The 13,754-nt window shown below is 41.1% G+C and overlaps 1 protein-coding gene across 5 annotated transcripts in view; it reads left to right on the forward strand.

Annotated features, from left to right (window-relative positions):
- Positions 1 to 13,754, forward strand: part of TANC1 (tetratricopeptide repeat, ankyrin repeat and coiled-coil containing 1) — a 218,548-nt gene that overhangs the window by 80,505 nt on the left and 124,289 nt on the right. The window lies entirely within an intron of this gene.

Consider the following 13,754-nt stretch of genomic DNA (forward strand, 5'->3'; position numbering starts at 1 on the left):
AAGATAAAATGATGAAATAAAAGGTTTTAGATCTGGAAGGATCTTACAAATTGAGTTCAGTATCTTCATTTTTTGTGGACTATTAAGAAAAGGGGCATTGAGCAACTGCCCAAGGTCATATAGCTAAAGTAAAGATGGGGCCAAAGTGTAGTTTTTGATTCCAGGCTAGTTCAGTTTTTACTATATCTCTGGCTGGCTTCCTTATGTTTATCTCTAGCACTGAGTAAGTAAAGAGGAAAACATATCCCTAAAATAGAAAACAGTAGATTTCTCTTATAATTTCTGTCTCCAGGGATATTTATTTTGATTTTTTTTCCTCTAGAAGTGTTTTCTTTTTCCTTCACTAGAAGGATTATTTTTGAAATTCTTACAAGGTCTCAATCTAGACTCAATCACTGGGAGTAATATCTCTATTTCTTTTCTATATCTTAAAGCCCATTTCTGTTTGGTGTCCTTGAGACTTTTATAAATCCATCCTATTATTTTTTTTTGTCAAGCCACTCAAAGACCATAAATGTAATACTAGTTAAATACAATATACAGTTATTAAAAAGAGTTATACACTGGTATTTTTCACTCCACAAAGGCAATTAATGTTAATAGTTTATTTGATCTTTTCTAGATATTTTCTGTGCACATATGTGCACATGTATGTATATATACAGAGGGTGCCAAAAAATGTATACACAGTTTAAGAAAGGAAAAAATTGTATTAAAATTGTAATACTCAATATATACTGATAACAGAAGGTAAATACAAGTCATGTTTGACTTCTGCAGTTATAAGAGGTGCTCAAAGTGGTTACCATCAGCATAATTTTAATACAGTTTTTTCCTTTCTTAAAATGTGTATACATTTTTTGGGGCACCCTCTGTATAGATGTATAAATCCTTAAGAAAACCCACATGGACTTTACAGTGTGTTTTATTTTGTAAATTGCTGTGTTGATTGAATGCATCTTTAGGCCTTTTCTTATGTTAGCACATACTAATATATATAGGTTTTTAAAAAGTTGCTCAGTATTACAATGGATAAATATCCTATAACTTATTTCATTATTCCCCTATTGATGATTGTATCTTTTTTGTCGTCATTGCAATCAATACTAGAGTGAATCTCCTTGTATATAATTGCCTGTGCTTTCAAAAGAGTAGTTACAAGAAAAACTATTGGTTAACAAGTGTGTTCATTTATAACATTCCTAGATTTTGTAAAGTTGCCCTTCAAAAAGGTGGCATTAAATTTATAGTTCCACCTTCAATATATGTGAATGCTAGTTTATTTACATGCTTACCTGCATAGGTTATAATCGAACTATTTCATCTTTGCCAGTATGTTAGGGAACACTTATATCTCATTCTTTTAATTATGCAATTCTTTAGAATGAATAGAAACACATCTTTTTTTTAAATTAAAGTTTATCGGGGTGACAATTGTTAGTAAAGTTACATAGATTCAGGTGTACAATTCTGTAATACATCATCTGTATATCACATTGTGTGTTCACCACCCAGAGTCAGTTCTCTTTCCATAACCATATATTGGATCCCCTTTACCCACATCATACTGATTGGCCCTTCCAAACAGTACTGCCTGGATTTGTAGCCAGGCTCCACAGCTTACCAGCTGTGTCAGCTTGAGCAAATTACTTAACCTTTCTGTGCCTCATGGGTCACTTATGAGGCTCAAATGAGTTATTATAAATCGCTTAAATCCATGCTTGGCAGCTAGTGTATGTTATATAAGTATTTGTCAAAAATAAAGATGTAAATTTCTTTCTCTGTTTATTTAACCTATTTTTCTGTTGGGTTTGGTAGCTGTTTTACTATTTTGGTAAGATTAACCAGTGATCGTTTACTAGCTTGAGTTCTAATCAAGTCAAGCATGTCATGTTTAATTTTGAATTATAAAACCTAAAAAGATTCATCTAAGTCATCCTTCATTTTCAGTAGGATTAAGTGAAGGATTTTGTTTTAATTCTATAAGTTCCATGTTAAAAACTGACTGCGAGGTTACAACTCATTATTTCAGAGAGGTCAACTTTCTTTCCCTGCTTTGTTTGTGAGTTTTGATGGTGCTAATCTGATTAAACCTCTTAGCGCTACATCCTTAGCTCTAAAATTCTGAAGATTAGAGGTTCTGGAGTTTCCCCCCCACACACATCCATTAAATTGTTACCATGGTTATTGGACTCCCCAAATAGTACCTCAAATCTCTTCTGATTTATGGAAGCAGCATCTTAAAGATGAATAAGCATTCTGCTAGTTTGGCTTCAGAAAACTTAATAAGAGTTCCAGTTTGAACATATATATATATATATATATATATACACACACTAGTTCTCTTTGAACAAGTTGTTTCATTTTTATGAACCTCAGTTTTCTTGCCTGTAAAATGAAGGTGATAATCTCTGTGTCAAATGAAATGAAGTTTGCTTTTTTTTAAAACCTTAGGCGTGATAATGTTGACAATGTGGGGAATTTTTTGTTTTGTTTTGGTTTTTCCACATAGTATGCTTGATTTTTGGTAAATGCTCATTAAGCAAGGAAATAAAATATACAAATATTTAAATTACTATCAAGAGTTTTTGATACTCAAATTTTTGAGGGAGGGGTGACATACCTCTTTTTCTTCCTCAAGATACTGAAGAAAGCAGGAAGTGAAACCACAGTTCACTAGGAAGTGAATCCCTGGGAGGAGAAAAGTTACCCTTTGAGTGTTTACTATGTATCAGACTGTGTCAAATGCTTATGAACAGTTACCTTACATAAATAGCTTATTTGGAAAGGTTAAAAAATTGGCTTAAGACTACACAATTACTAAGTGCTTCTACCCAGGATTTGAATCCAGTTTACCGCACTGTCTCCAAAGTCTATATTCAGGGCATTATAGCAGCCAGGTTGCTTAGGTTCCCAGGTCTAGTTGTTTAACCTCACTATTTCCATTTTTGCATCTGTAAAATGGGGATGCTAACAGTATCTACCTTCCAAGATTGTGGGTTGTCCTGAGGATTCAGTGGGTTAAAGTGCTTAGAAAAATGCGTGGACTATAGTAAGCATTTTGTAAATGTTTCCTCTTATTATAACTTATGGTGATTTCTGTACCATTCTGGCTTCTGTGCTTTTCTGCTCCTTGATCCTCTTCTCCAGGCTTGAGATAATGGCGGCGTCTTAGATATTTTTGTTTCGTTTGTTCCATGGTCTGTGTGATAGGCATGACCCTGGCCACTCCATCTGGAGCAGATAGAGGACAGAGCTGTGGTGATGGGTCTGGCCTTAGCGGAGTGCTGTGGGACAGTTGCTGTAAACAGTCTGGGAGGGCATGTGTTCACTAGGAGAGGGGAGGGGGAAGGAATGTGAGGCCTGAATGCAGGGATCCCCTACCAGAATTCTGCAAAGATGTGCGTGCGCTCAAAGGTGCTCTGCCCATGTGATTTGGTGTGCATCTGGGCTTTACAAGCACAACCTCTAGTTTAGTTGTCTAGTGCTGTGATTCCTGAGCTTGGCTGGGTCACCAGAGCCACTTGTGATTCAAATTCCCATCAGACTTACAGAATCACTCACCATCAGTGAGACCCAAGCTTCTGTGTTTTTTAAAAATGGTTTTTGAATGGGCAGCCAAGCTTGGGAGCCACTGGTGTGCTGTTTGTTCCTGTGTCTATGCAGGCATAGCTCCAACCAGCCATGGCAGAGGGATGTGTATGTGACTGAAAATTCTTAGGAGAAAGAGCTCCCCCATGATCCAGTAAACCCTGTTCTTGGCAGCCCTACCAAGATGGATTTGAAATACAATGTACAAGGAGATGAGTGAAAAGATTCCATTACAGAAATAACATGGGACAGGATTTGATCGAAGTAATTTGTCAATATAGTTTGCTTGGTTCTTGTGTTTATGCCGATTTCTCATCAACCTTTGCTGATTCTCACACTTGCAAGTTAGATACACAAAAACAAATAGCTATTGAACATAATTTTGATGTTTAATTTACATAAAACTGCATAGAAATTGTTAGAGGGCCGTTTTTCCAGAGTGATACTAGAGAATGAATGAAGTGAGTAGCTTGCATTCCTTTTTATATTTGAGCAATCATGATTAGAGTGGAATGTTAACATGGTTAGCTGTGCTGAGACAATATTGACATTGTTGCTAAGATATTTTACCAGACATGTCATTGAGGCTGCTGTTTTGAAAACTGAGCAATGATCTTTTTTGATGATGGAGGAGGAATATAGCAAATAAAATGGCAAGGGCAGAAAATGTAAAGTCATCTCATTCTCTCCCCACTCCCTGTCCCCTCCCCCCAACAATACAAGCCTGAAAAGGATCTTGTTAAATGGCCACACACACACAATTGATTTAGTCTGCTTCTTCCTAGACTGTGCACTGAATTGGTTGTGTTGCATTCTTAATGTGTTTTTGTGGGGAAAGAATCTTTAAATGCTGCCTAGTAACTTTGAGCCATTTTTCACCAAATGTTTATAGATCCCATTTTCCTTGTAAGGAGTTGAAATAAGATAAATGGTAGCAGCTCCCTTTTAGTCTCTCTCTTGTAATGAGGCCTGCTGGCAGACAGCTTTGCTGACGGGACTGCCAGAGTTTGGATGTGAGTAGTTAGTGAGGGGGTGGTGTACTGGTTATGGTATTGTTCTGAAAGCCTTTTGCCTCCACTTATTTTTCCACCCCCAAAATGTCAGCATGTCCAATATGACAGAATGTTCCTGATGATTATCGTTCAGAGAAACATGACTTGCTAAATTATCTGTGGAGGATAATTTCTTAAGCTGCAAACAGTACTCCAAGCTCAGTGTGCACCTTGGTAGGGGATCCCTGTGGCGTGGGAAGGCAAGCCAGTGTGGTGCCGTGTTGGAGAGTTCTGACTGGGCTCAGACTGCCTGGGCTCAAATCCGGATTTGCCATTTAGAGGCTGCGGGACTCGAGACAACTTCCTTAGCCTCTCTAGGCCACAATTGCCTCATCTATAATGGGGGTAATGACAGCATTTACTTTAAATGGAATGGTGTATATAAGTAAGCTAATGTATATAAAATGCTTCACAAGGTGTCTGGTATACAAAGTAAGGTCTTAATAACTGTTAGCTTAATCATTTTCATTCTTAGGGCAGATACGTTCGATAAGAGAACTCAGTAAATATCCGGATGTTACGTGGGTACTCAATGTTTAGGTCAGGGTAGGTGAGCTCCAGCGGTTATGGTGGGGCGCGGTGTGTAACTGAGATGAGAAATGGCTTTAGGAGTTGGAGATCCAGTGTAGAGTTGCGGTCCCCAGGGCTGCCGTGCCACCCAACTCCCAGGGACTATTTACACAGGGTTAAGATGGACAGCATGATGGTTCTACCCTCATCATTCCTCACGTCACTCCCTTCACCCCAAAAGAAAGTTCTGTGGGAAAAGTGGAGTTCTTTACGTTGTTATAAATTAAGCAGGTATATTCGGGTGGTGATTTGGGGACTCCTTAAGAGAAGGATTAATTGTTGGAGATGAGAGTTAAAAGCAGAGAAGGCAGTGTAGACAAAGCTAGGGCCGTGAGGTTTCTTTTAATTACTTTGAAGTACGTCTGGTAAGGAACTGGATCTTGGACTGTCGGTGGCTATCGGAGGAAGCCAGTCTTGAACTTGACTGTGAAAACAACCAACAAGGAAGACCGTCCGACGTTAGAAAGACCTGGGAGAAAGATGACTATGGACAATTTGGGCTAGATGGACTAGGTGGATTGAATAAAACCAATGCACACAGGGAGAGGTGCCTGGAGATGGAAAAGTGAGCCCTCCCTCTGGGAAAGGACGTCAGGAGAGCAGGAACTTGCAGGTATCCATGGGGATGGGTGGGCTTGCTGGGAAACCTCTGGGAGTAAAAGGAAGATGGATATAAATTTATGTTTCAAATAAATGTGTAGTAGAAAATAAAAAGTGTTATAAAATATTCTCACAAAAATATCAGAACATATGTCTACCTTAAAATGTAGAAGAAAGGGAAAAACGCCATCAGTACTTCCACCCTCATAAGCGTAACCACCGACATTTTACTGACCTTCCTTCTAGCCTTTGGTGGTGCATAGTATGTTCCCATTGTCATATGGCAGATGCAGAATTGTGGGTACTGGCTTAAAGGTTTATTCCACATGTTGTAAAAAAAATCAAAAAATCGTTGGCCATATGGTAAACTCAACTTCTTCTTTTTTTGTAATTTCAGTTCCTTGGCACTGAAAATGGTCATTGTGGTGTTGTGTTACTCTGCTGGTTTGGGAGGATGGGAGGGGTGAAGAGAGCTTTCTCGGCCCCATATCACAATCATGTCAAAAAGGTTAGCCATTGTTAGCAAGTTCTGGCACTGGGTGCTATTGTTTTAAGAGGTCACAAGATAAAGTAAGATTCTTTCTGCTCTATGGGGTGAAGGATATGGTTCGGAAAACACATTTCCTGAATGAGAAGGTAGTGGAAGCAGAAGAGGGGATGCTGAGTGAAACGTTGGAAAGCTGGGCTTAGGTGATAGTTTATTGCCTTTTTTAAAAAAAATCATATTCCCAGTGTGGCATAATTAAATTTGATTCTTAAGTAACTTTTTTTTTTTCCCTCGGAAGGATAAATGGGCCATGCATTTTCTGAGCTTTTGGGTTTTTGAGAATATTTTTGTTTAATTGGTTAATACTGCACTTAATAGAAAGTTTAGCTTGGTTTTATAAGTTTTGATCATGTTATTTGCTCCCTCAGGTTTCGTAGATGTTGCTTTTTGACTTGCAGCTTTTGATGTTGAGAAGCGTTGTGAATAGAATGTGTCCTCCCAAAAGAAAACATTGAAGTCCTAATCTCAATACCTGTGAAAGAGACCTTATTTGGAAGTTGGGTCTTTGTAGATGTAATCAAGTGAAAACGAGGTCATAGTTGATTAGGGTGGGTGGGCCCTAATCAGTTTAACAGGTGTCTCTCGAAGATAAGAGACAGGTACACGGGGAAGAATGCCCTGTGATTACAGAGGCAGAGATTGGAGTGATGAGCCTACAAGCGATGATCACCAGAAACTAAGAGAAAAACATGGACCAGATTCTCCCCTAGAGCCTTCAGAGAGAGCATGGACCCTTCCCAACAACTTGATTTTGGACTTAGAGCCTCCAGAGATGTGAGAATACATTGCTGTTGTTTAAGCCACCCAGTTTGTGATACAAGAAGTCTGATGGCATTTGGGTTCTAGGTTCCAGTTCCTATGAAAGTCTCTGTGATTTTGTATCCCATTAATTTTTTTTTAACTAACCTGGCTGCTTGTGATAATTATTTCTTAAACTGTCGACTTCAATTTTTCCAGGAGGTATCTAGGTGTGAGTCTCTCTTCAAGGAAACAGCCTAGAACATAGTGGGTTCTTTTTAGTATGAAAATCTCAATTCAAAAAAGATTGTTTTTCTTTTCTCTGACTTTTTAAAATTAATTTATCATGTCCTTATTTCTTCTCAGAAACACCTTTTGTTTTCTATATCTATAATCTTTTCTCACATCATGAAAATGTTTGCCCCTTTCCTTAGCATCCTGGGGAGACCACCTCAAGCTTGTTCTTTATCACTGAGTGGACTTTCTCTAGGGTTAATTCTACTCTTTATGCCTGAAATGTGGGTCATAATTTGGCAATTACTCTTTTTAAATCTTAGTCTAACCTGCAGAGAAAGTAATCTAAAAACAAAGCACCATATAAAGGGTATAGAGGTCATCCTATATCCTAGTGAGTATCCAAGCAATTTACTGAATGTTTTTCTCAGTTGTCTTTCTTTGAGTTTTCAAGAAAATATTCCCTTTCCTGTCACAAATAAGCTATATTTTCTCAGTCTCCCACCATGTATTGTTTTGTGAGTATTTGGGGGATTTGATTTTCATCAAAAGAGAAAAGATCTCATCAGCCCCGGTTTGCCTGAATCTGCTGGTTCCTGTTGGGAGGCTGGAGTGGGTACCACAGCAGACACCAGGGGAAGGGAATCGATGTCTCTTCCACCTGTGGGCTGATCTGTGGTTAGCTCACCAAATGTTGTAACAAAAACAAAGGAGGCTCCATTGTCATCCTTGAAATTACTGGGAATTGTTTTCTGTTCTGGCACGCACTCCCGTATCTTTTGGTGTATATGTGGTTTTGGAACTTGTGAGTTTTTGTCTTTTACTTTGTAGTTACTAACATTTTATTGGGGTGCTGGGAGAGGCTGCTAGCCAGAGGCCGTGTTAAACGGAAATAAGAATTCATACCTATACCCTACCCCCCTACAGTAGTGGCTACTCCCACTATTCCTTTCACCTCTGTGTTCCTTGCTCCTGTCCTGCCTCATTCCTTTCCTTTTCCTGCCCTCTCCCTGGCAGACCTAACGTTTCCCCAGGGCTCTGGATTCTCCTGTGAAAGCTGCACCCACCAGGGTGCCCACACTCTCCCCCAACAGCAGAGATGACCAGGACTTGGGAGAGAGCCAGGATGAAGGGTGGGAAGACACGTAGCATGTGCCTGCACGGAGCCCATTGATAACGGGAGCAAGTACGCTCAGTGCTGCCGAGAATCCACTCTCCTTCAGAACAGGGCACTGGTGCCCTTCTTACTCTTCTGTCCTGTATCCACCTCAGCCAACTGGAAACAAGCTCACCTCCCGGCGCTCAGCGCCGCACACTGTCACTTGAAACAGCCTTTGTGGAATAGAATGTCCTTTCACCCACTTGCCAAGTTAGGCCATCCCAGGTGGCCCGTTTGGACTTGAGATGATTACATCTACACATGGTTCAATCCTAGAGAATGGAAATTCCAAATATTTATAGGAAACGTATGCACATGGAAAAACATGTAAACCGTGTAAAACCATGTACTTCCATCCGTGCTTCCAGTTGGTGAGTTTCTGTTCCCAGAGGCAGCCACTACTGCTGGGTCCTGTGTGTCCTTCTGGAAACCCTCCATGCATGTGCAAGTGTGTATGTTTATGTATGTTATGTAAACACACAGTGTGTCTGCACATGTGTATATACAGATATATATATACACACACACACACACACACACACACACACACACACACACTTGAGGAATGTACATCCTGAGACTTTTATTTTAATCATGTGATGATTGAGTATTCCCTCAAGTTTCTTTTTCTTTTCATCTCTTCCACTTCTTTGTCTTGTAATAGGAGCACAGACATAATAAGAACACAGATGTTTCAGATCTTTTCTCTACCTCCTTGCCTCCTTGGTTCTCAGTTCTTGCTGCACGTGAGAATCACTTGGTGAGCTTTCACAGCGAGTACCTGAGCTGTACCCCAGGCCAGTTATAGCAGTGTCCTTGGGAAGGGCTCACGCTTGGTTTGGTGCAGAGACTGACGATGAATCGTGTTCCATAGCAGTAGGCCTGGCAGACCTGGGTCTGAGTGTGGTGGGTCCAGCGGGACGCAGGTACTGAGGATCCCTGACAGGGAAATGCAGAATAAGAAATTCCATGCAGATGTCAGATGAAGCCTGCCAGGGTGCTTTGGTGCACAGCTGTCTCACTCCTTCATGTACGGGGCCAGGCAGAGTGGCAGGATTCTTTGTGCTGTGTGGCAGGAACGGCATTCTGAGCACCCTCCTCAGGCAGAGACCGCAGGCCCCAAGGCTGCGAGAGTTAATGAATTTACAGTACAAAGTGAACCGAGAAGAAACTATTTAGGGGGCTTGATGACTAAACATCTATCTCAGATTCACTTTGCTTGTATGGTGACAGCATAAGGTGTGACTGAAGGAAAATTAATGATCGCTGGGCCTGGGTGCCTCCCAAATGAAGTGTTCCAGGAGTGCTGTGGAGCTAATTAACCAGCCAGCACGAAAAGTGAAAATAGATGAGGGAACAGGTTTCTTCTCACACTGGCCGGGTACTGCGTGGAGACCTACATATACTATTTTTGGGTTTTCCTATTAAACATACAAAACAACGTAATGTTGACAGGCCTGTATCGATAGTCTTTTCTCAGGGGAGTGGTCCCGAGAGAAGGGACTCTGCCTGGGTTCACACATAACTCTGCCACTTGCCAGTGTCCTCTGGCAAGGTCCTTGGTGCTTTCTGTGCCTCAGTTTCCTTACTGAAGGAAGGGCATAATATTAGCACCTACTTCTTGGAGTAGTTGTGAGGATGTGACCTAATAGATAGGAAGAGTCTAAAAGACTATCCTAACATAACATAGTACTTTTTTTTTTTTTTAAGTGCACCCCCCTGGGGCTTGGGAGTGGGAGTTTTTCTGAGGTCATATGCTCTTAAAGCTCAGAAACTGTTGCATGACGCTGTGTTTTCAAGGGAAAACTGACAATTTAGAGAGGAAATGCCAGTCTGTTTACTCATCACCTGTTTCAGGACAAAGTACGTTTGGTTTTATAACCATTGAGTATTAAGAATAAAACTGTGAAGATAGTATTTACTGGTTTCTGTTGAGAACTCAGTTGGTAGAGTTTTGAAGACAAAAAAGTAAACTTGTCCCACTGACCAGATTTTTGTGTTATTCTGGGGGTTAGCTGCTTTGTTGCCTCTTAGCGGTATTGTTTGAGAATTCGTCACGACTGTGTGAATAATGTTTTGGAAAATTGCTTTCTTGGGTGCATTAATCTTTCTTTTTGAAAATGTGCATGAACAATCAGTCTGGCTGGATACTTGTGGAGCTCCTGTAAGATGTAAAACGGTTTAAAGTGCTTTCAGTTACAGAGAGAGCCTTCTGAAGTCTCCAAAAATGATATCGGATCTTGTGGGAGGAAATCTTTTCCGATTTTCTAGGTTTCTGTAAATATATATGAGTTAGATGGTTATAAACCCTTACATTGGGAAATATGTTTAAGAAACATTAGTGTACTCCCAGGCAGGGACCGCATAAAAGATGCCTAACACCTTTTAATGCCCTCGTTAAGTGTATCGCACAAGTCCCGTTTTCTGGAACTGGATAAACAGAACATCTTTTCTCGTTCTATTCTGAGCTTCCATATGCCCCCTCCTCCACCTAACCACTTCAATAGCACAATAAATGGAAATCTTGTTTCCTGCATCTGCAGACCTATTTACCTAAATGTCTGAGCTCACCCTTGCCTTTCTCAGGTCTGCTCTTTCTGAAATGTGCTTTTACTTTCATCTCTGTGGCTTCGTTGCCCTTGTTTTTCAGTCTTCTCTAATCCTGCACGCCCTGTACTGTAATCTATAATGTTGGACTTTGCCCCTCTGCATAGCTTCCTTTAAATATGCATTATCTCCAAGATTCACATTTTCTTCCATTATGCATTTAAATCCCTTTTCACAGTCTGTAACAGTGAAAAAATTTAAAATAAAGACCCATTATCAAAAGCCATTTCTGCCAATTTAAAATGCCTTATTGAATGGCTTTACCCCCTTTGATAATTCCATTATCTTTGCAAACTGTGACTTGGATTTACAGTTCTTTTGTGCGTATGTATGTGTATATGTATTTACTTAATGTTTATGACAAACAGGAAGAAGCTTATGCCCTTGTGTCCTTTCTAGGCTTTTATTCCTGGAACTCAGAGAATTGGTGATTTTAAAATAAGAAAAGGTGTGTGTGTGTGTGTGTGTGTGTGTGTGTGTGTGTGTGTGTGTGTATGTGTGTATGAATGACAGAGGCCATGTGTGACCTGTAAAGCCTAAACTTTCTAGCAAAAATGGCTGATTCCTTATAGATTTAACTCATTTAAAACCATGTCTGTTTGGGGGAACCTCCATTTTTTTTTTTTTTTTTAGAGTAAAATTCTTAATCTAATGGAGTAGTAAGTATATTAGAGCCTGAGCTGACCTGTTGGTGGGACTTTGGCGAGAGATTCTAACCTGCAAAGTCCCACCGACTGGCCAGCTCAGGCCTATGCCCCAGCGTCCTGTCTGTGAAACAATGTGATTGGCCCAGATGCTCTCTGAGGTTAAACGCGTGTTGGGCTGGATGTGAGTGTCTGTGGTGTGTAAATGTTCTGTGGGAAACACCTGCCTCTGGAGGAGGGTGAGGAGGCCTGGTAAGTCATCCATGGGTGATATCATTATGGTTTTCCTACTCTGGAGAGAATGCATCATCCTACCTGGCCTGGGCATTTTGGCTGCAGCAACAGGAAAGGTGATTGAAGTGTGTTTCCTGTCACTGAATTGAGGTGGGAATCAAATAGATCACAATTAAAGGAGAAGCATCTATTCAAGGTGAAAAGAAATGTGCCAGCTGTGCTGATCATTGCAGTGAAATGTTTTTAATTCCTCTTAAACCTCCTTAAGCGTCTGCTGAGGAATGTTAAATCCACTGGAGAATCTCTGGTGTTATGTTGCCCAGACCAGTATTGTGTATAAGTCTCGTGGATGCCCCTGAGAGATTGTCACTTTCTGCCACTGGCATCGTCTATATCCTTGTGACGCTCTTGGACTGACTTTGACCTGAATCCCTTTGCCCTCATGCAGTTAAAGCGCCAGGCTCCACAGGCCTGTCTTCAGCTTCTGAGCTGCTGGGTCACTCCATTTGCTTTGTGCCGCCTGTTCATACATAAAATTCTCTCCCTGCTCTGTGCCTTTCTAATAAAAGGAAACTGGAAGTGGGGGATCTTTCATTGTGTCTAAAAAACAAACCAACAGAACAACATGCTTGGGACTGATGTTACAGTGAGATGTCAGAGTAAACTTGAAATAGAAACCCTTCCTCCCCAAACCCCATCTCTAAGTCTCGTTTTATTGCCGACCACATAAAATCAAAGTGTCAGAGCACAGCTGCTCCAAAGGCTGCAGATCCTCATGGTTACGGCATGCTTTGGAAACTCACCCCACCAGACTTGCAGTTAATGAAAATATTTGCTCTGCTTGATATAAACAAAGTATATGGGCAGAATTCGTAATCAGGAAACTCTAATTCTCGTTTGCCCTTGAATCCCCAATGTCTCTTATATCATATTGGAGAATAAGTATTTAAGATAATAACCTTTTCTCGGTCATGAGCTTTACTTTTTATTTCTGGTGTTGTCACAATAGCTGTGTTTCTCCCTAATTTTGTGTCCCCATCCAAATTAAGGAACTTGAAGTCTGGGTCTTTTTTTTTTTTGTATAGGTCAGAAATACTCGTGTGAGAGTAGGGAAGACAGTGCCTTGTCACAGCGCCTGCTCCTACCAGGCCGTGTGACTACCTCATCAGTGATTTAGGCAGCATAAGGGCAGCCACAGGGCAATGAGGCTCTCTTCAAACCACATGGAAAAACCAGTGTCACCTCTTCAAGGTCCTCCCTGCACATCCTATATGTGTAACCCGCTGGGGTTGTGGGCTGTGGCCTCAGTGCTTTCCAAGTTCTTGTCTGTCTCCCAGTGTTTCTTGCCAAACATCCAGGAATCAGTGACCAGGCTCTGTTCTTGTAAGCACAGCACCTGTTTACATTCCCAGGATGAGACTGATGTGGGAATGGGACTGGTCATGAGAGCCAGATATTGGACCAGAGAAAACAGCTGTCCCTTCTGTTTCCACAAGTCTCCGCAGTGTGCTGGGCATTCCGCCCCAGTGGGAGCAGCCTTGTGATGCATCCCCAGCTCTGCCTGGAGATCCATTTCATTGCCAGACAGTCGAAGGGGTAGCAACTAGGAAACTGCATGCCCTGGCTCAAGACCTCAGGGAGGTGGTTTATGAAAGATTTCAGGCTTGACCATGGTAGAGGAAGACTAGCTCCCAGGTCCCGGGAATTGGAGGTAGTGGTATCTTACACTTTAGCCTCAGGAAGCAGGGTGGGCGAGGGTTGTAGGAGGGCCAGAGTGG

This window comes from Rhinolophus sinicus, chromosome 17, assembly GCF_057876585.1.
Source record: "Rhinolophus sinicus isolate RSI-liver-muscle chromosome 17, RSI-T2T, whole genome shotgun sequence".
Taxonomy (NCBI): Eukaryota; Metazoa; Chordata; class Mammalia; order Chiroptera; family Rhinolophidae; genus Rhinolophus; species Rhinolophus sinicus.